Below are 6,091 nucleotides of genomic sequence, written 5' to 3' on the forward strand. Positions count from 1 at the left end.
CTTGGCCTGGCTCCTTCCCCTCCCTCTCCTTTCTCCTCCCTTCCCCAGCCAGCAGCCTTCTGGGCTGCCTCCCCCCCCAGCCAGCTGGTGTACTCTCAGAAAATCCAAACTCATTTCCATGTGAGTGGAGGGGGATATGATTAGGAAAGCCCCTTCCCCAAGTAGAAAGGGGAGCATCCCCCATGCCCGGCTCACTGTGGGGGAGGGAGGGTCAGAGCAGCTTAAGGGATCTCTGCCTGCAAAGTGCTTGGCTATCTCAGGCAACCTGACCATTCAGTGGGGACTCCCTGGGGAGCTCCAGGCCCAGACCCCCTGCAGTTACCTGAGCAGCCCAGCCAGCTCTGCCCACAGCGCCTCCTCCCAGCACCACCTGCCTGCCCTTTGCAAAAGGGTCTCCTCTCTCAGACCAGAGAGGGCCCAGACCTACCACCTCCGCTTGTGCCTCAGGGAACCATGAATGGAAAATCCACCCAGCTCAGTAAGTGCTTATCTAGTGTTTACTGGATGTGTAGCCCAAGGAGGGCTGCACTGAGAGGAGACAGGCTGAGGAAGGAGCAGAGGTGAATATCCAACCTCCAGAACTCACAGACCGAACTCTGATTCGCCTACTGCAGACACTAGTGAAGGTAGTGGCTGGGCTCCCCTGGCTGCCCTCTGCCCTGCTCCGTGGGCCCGGGACTGTTCTGTTGTTGCTTTTACCTCCTGGAACCAGGAAAGTTTTGCTCCCAAGGAGTTTGGCTTTCTCATTCCACATGTTGCTTCCAGTTGTCCCCTCCTTCGTTCCTGAGAACTCCAAGGCACCCCAGCAGGCCAGGAAGATAAAATCAAGGTACAGAGACAGTGCAGAGCAAGGTTCCTGGTCCACTGGGAGGAGCCAACAGCCTCATAATGCCCAGGGGCACACTACCCCAGAGAGGGAGGCTGTGGACGGTCTAAGAGCTCCTCACCAGACCTGCATCTAAGCCTGTGCCCCTGAAGCCAGCAGTGCAGCCTGACCCAGGCCAGCCTCTAAGATGGACACTCAGTTTCATGTGCTACACAGGTATGGCCCCCAGTGTCTGTCCTCTCTATGCAAAGCTTGGGCAAACTAAGAAATCACCTGTCTCTGCCTTTTGGAACTAAGAATTCAAATGGATTCAAAATCAATGATAACATTGCCCATGTGCCTGGCAACTCACAACACGTAACCCACATTCACCTACATCATCGCTGCCAGTCCTCCACTCTTCCTCTCACTGAGGGAGGAAGCATAACTCCATTTCAGAGAAGAAAACTGAGGTACAGGGAGGGGCAGGGACGGACCTACCCAAGGTCAACTGGTAAATGGTAGAACGAAGATGGGTTTTCTGACTGCAGTAACAATTGCTAACACTGCGTGCTGTGCCATCTCATAGCCTCATCTAAACTCAATCCTTACACTCCTATGAGATAGAAGCTATTAGTCACCTCCCTTTACAAATGAAGAAATCAAGGCACAGTCCAGGGATGTGAAGTGCCAGGATCGCACAACTGGTTAGAGGCAGGACGGATTGGAATTCAGGTGGTTTCTCAAGGGCCTGCACCCTTGACTGTGGCTGAAGTCTGGGTCCAAACCATCCCCAGAAGGACCTAGACAGGACCCAGGTCACCAGGTGGTGGGCAGGAGGGCAGATCAGGGAATGGGCTCAGTCTCCCAGTCAACAGAGCAGCAGATGGAAACTGGGGTAGATGCCAGATAATTTTTTTCCAGACTTGGGGGTAGCGGGGAAGGAAACAGTGCCGAAGACCATCCTTCCCACAAGTCAGCCAACCTGCGGACAAAGGGCCAGGCCAGATGGCAGCCCACTCTCTTGGTTGGCTGCAGGCAGCCAGGGGAGGAGAGAGCTAGGCTCATGACTTGAGGCAATAGCTTTATAAAAGGAAAGGCAGCTAGACTGTGGGGCAATAGCGGGGAGCAGGCATTATGACCAGAGTTTAGGCATGGACTTTCTTGCCTCAGGCAGCATAGGAAAATCAAGTCAGAATGGCATAGGTGGTATCAGGGGCCTGCCAGCCTCACTGGAGGCCAAGGCTGGCTCTTGAGCCTGGACGGAGAACAGGGGCACAATTCCCATTCACAGCCAGTGATGGGAAGTGGACCAGCAGAGGAAGCAACAGATGTGGATGCTGACATGTCTGATGGGGAGGCACATTCTTGTCCCTCCCTTCCCCATTGAGTCCACATTCAGGGGAGGGAAGAAGGCTTGGAGAAAGAAATGGTGCAGGGCTTCTATCTCTAAGAAAAATGCCTTAAAGAGGCCATTTCCTGAGCCCCATGGACGGGTGAGGCACAGCCCAGTGCAAGAAGGCCCCTTGTGGAATGAAAGAAATGAACACACACAGACCGGAGATTCACGGTCCTGAAGCAGGAGCAGAAGCCCCAGGCAATCTCCCAAATACTCCATCTGAAGCCTCTCACCTTTCAGGGCCCAACCAGGCTTCTCTGACCTCCTCCTCAGCCCTGATTCCATGGCTACACATGGCCTTCACAGTGATCCACCCCAAACAAGAGGCCTGTGGGAGGTAGAAGGATTCCGTGAGGCGGTAACATTTGCAGACGTGAGGTTACCCACACACAGTTCACTTCCTTTCATAGACACGATGATCCAAGAATCCCAGTTCTTAGAAGTAGCTCTCAGAAGGCATTCAATCCCCAACAGCCGCCTCCATGCTAGACCCCACCCCTGCTGTGAGGCCACAGAGCTTGGTGGCCACCCAGGTCTCCTGGCTATTAACAGCAACAACAATTCCTATTGGCTACCACCATTACTACCTAATGCAGGGGGCAGAGACTAGGCAGTGATGACAATGAGGGGAGTGCGTGGGCTGGGGTCTGCAGAACCCTGCCCCGTCTATAAAGCAATTTGGACTCAGCTCCAGTCCATGGAACCATGAAGAAGTATGCCCAGTAGTGAAAGGTAGTGAGATTTTCAACAGAAGCTGAACATTGAGAGGTGGGCGCAGTGGCTCACACCTGTAATCCCAGCACTTTGGGAGGCCTAGGTGGGTGGATCACCTGAGGTCAGGAGTTCAAGACTAGCCTGGCCAACATGATGAAACACCATCTCTACTAAAAAATATAAAAATTAGCTGGATGTGGTGGTGAGCACCTGTAATTCCAGCTACTTGGGAGCCTGAGGCAGGAGAATCACTTGAACCCCGGAGGCAGAGGTTACAGTGAGCTGAGATCACACCACTGCACTCCAGCCCGGGCGACAAGAGCAAAATTCTGTCTCAGAAAAAAGAAAAGAAAATTGAGTCTCTTTTGAAACTCTCACTTTTAAAATATTGGAAAATAATTCAAAAGTTAAAGAGGATGGATACGGGCAAATAAAAACAGGTCTGGGGCCCATACCTGGGAATGCCAACATACCGTGTGTCTGCTGTGACTGTCTCACAGGCATAGGTACAACGGCCACTGTACTGGCCCGGCTCTTGGCAGACCATGTCAGGGGAGGAGTCCTCAGAAGATTCTTCTTAGGCTGCGCAGGCCATGCTTGACCCTCCCCTCAGTGCTCTGACTGTCTGTAAGCCTCAGCCAGGACATTCCCCTCAGGTGCCTGCCTCTTCCTCCTAGGCCAGCTCAGAGATTACCACCTTCCAGACATCTGTTCAGCCCACTGAGATTGCACCACGGCACCCCAGCCTGAGAAAAAGAGCGAAACCCCGTTTAAAAAAAAAAAAAAAAAAGTAAAAATCTGAAGAGGAATATTCAATCAGCGGAGAAGAGACAGATTTTTCTCCTTCTATCAAGGGCACTCAGCTCACCTGAAAACACAAGTCCTCCTGTGCTTTCCAGAGACAGCCCAGCAACATCCTTAGCCCCAAACTTAGCCAACATGGCACTGGGCTTGTGGTGGGAGTGCCACCTGGTGGCCACTCTGGAACAGAGCCGAGTCTTAGCAGAGACTAAGTACATCTCTCTGTCCTACACATACATTCTGCATGCACTTTTGTATGACAGACACTCCCAAAACTTTCTGGAGACAAACTTCTCCCTCCCATTCTATGCCCAAAATCCATCTCTGAGCCTCTATTCTCACTGTCCAAGGTGAGGCAGGGCAGAATCTCATAAACATCATATGGAATCCATCTAGACTAACAAAATCTGACTAGACGTGGCTGGGAGGCCAAAGATTATGTGTCAGCCTAGATACTAACTTAAGCAAGGCCCTGATCAGTCCAAGCCTCTGTTTCTTTGTGTACAAAATGAGAAAAAGGAGCTAAACCTCTGTCTCTTCTCCTGGTCTGTCTTCTCTCTATATCAGAGAGATAAAGCTTTCTCATTCCATCTTCTTCATCTCCTTCTGTAGGATGAATTAAATATGCTTTTAAAGTGATGTTGGCCGGGTGTGTTGGCTCACGCTGGTAATCCCAGCACTTTGGGAGGCCGAGGTGGGTGGATCACCTGAGGTCAGGGGTTCAAGACCAGCCTGGCCAAAATGGTGAAACCCTCTCTCTACTAAAAATACAAAAATTAGCTAAGAATGGTGGCGCACGCCTGTAATCCCAGTCACTTGGAACGCTGAGGCAGGAGAATCACTTGAACACAGGAGGTGGAGGTTGCAGTGAGCCGAGAGCAAGCTGTTGCACTCCAGTCTGGGCAACAAGAGCAAAACTCCATCTCAAAAATAAAATAAAATAAAAAATAAAGTGATGTCCATAGGAGAGAAGATGTCCCAGGACCCTCCCAGCTCTGATGTGATCCTTGAGGCTGCTGGGGCACTTCAGTGAGGAGATACACATGCACAAGTGTGGTCACCCACAAACAGTTCACGTTCCTTCATGAATACAGTGATCCAAGAACCTCAATTCCTGGGATTAGGAGTGGCTCTCAAAGGGCATTCAGTCCTACCTGAGAGCCACTCACAAGACTCCTTATGGCGGCAATGCAGGTTCTGCTTACAGACCTCCAGTGATGATGAGCTCCCTCACAAGCCAGCCTTGCCCATCTTGTTTAGCTCTGACAAACAGCCTTCCCCCCCAGCGGAAGACTCCCAGTGGTCCTAAATCTGCCCTCTGTGGCCGCAAGGACCATGACTAATCCCTCTTCCTGGAATAGAGCCCTTCAGTTATTTCACAGAGATCATGTCCTTCTAAATCTGCTCTCTATTCAGGGTAAATAACCCCAGTTTCAAATAAGTCCCTTGTGGGGCTTTCCTTGAGAGGCTCTCGAATCCTGGTTGACTTCTAAGACACAGTTGTTGGTCATTTAACAAACTTTTACCGACCCCTCCTAGGTGCTAAACAGTCCAGACTGCGTCTCTCTTTCAAAGATCAGGCCTCAGATCAGAACACAGCATCTAGGGTGGAAGCTGAGCAGTAAACGGCTGAAAGACTGGCTTCCTTCCTCCTTATTCTAGCACCTCTAAAGGCACTGTTACTGGGTTGAGACACCCCGTTGTTAAATCCTGTTCATCTTAGCTCAGGGGTATCCCTGGGCCAATTCCCAGCCATCAGTAGTGGCCCTCTGGGATGCTTATTTGAGAAAGAGTATTGAATCTGGGCCCAGGAGAAGAAATGAGACCCCATCCTGCATAAGAGCAATTAATATTCTGGTCCCCACTGCAGGATCTTAGACTTCCCTTGGTCCTGTCTTTGTTAGGGTTACTTCGTTGCCTGGGCCCTGATGCCATCTAGAACATTCACAAGCCCAGCTTTGAGTGCCTGGCATCTCTGCTACACACACAGTCAATATCCACTTATAGAAATTGAGGGAAAATGTCAAACAAGGCACAACTGATGCTCCAAGAAGTTAGGCCATATGTGGAAACGCAATCTGAACCTCAGTCTGACTTAGAAGCCTAAGTCCCCTCCAAGACCGAAGCTGCCACTCCCAAGGTAAGTGGCTAGCAGATCCTTCAGCCAGCCAGGCACAAGGCCCCAGGTGGGTGCACTGATGGAGTCATGCTGACACGATCCCCCCCAAGCCCTAGAAAGGCCACTTCTCCGGCATACAGGAAGCACTCATCTGTACATGGGACTAATAATATCTACTTTTCAGAGTCATTATGAGATTAACTAAGATGGCACATGTGAGCGCCTAACTCAATGCCTGGCACAGAGAGGGTGC

This window comes from Sapajus apella, unplaced genomic scaffold, assembly GCF_009761245.1.
Source record: "Sapajus apella isolate SASKATOON/1434 unplaced genomic scaffold, GSC_monkey_1.0 scaffold55, whole genome shotgun sequence".
Classification (NCBI taxonomy): domain Eukaryota; kingdom Metazoa; phylum Chordata; class Mammalia; order Primates; family Cebidae; genus Sapajus; species Sapajus apella.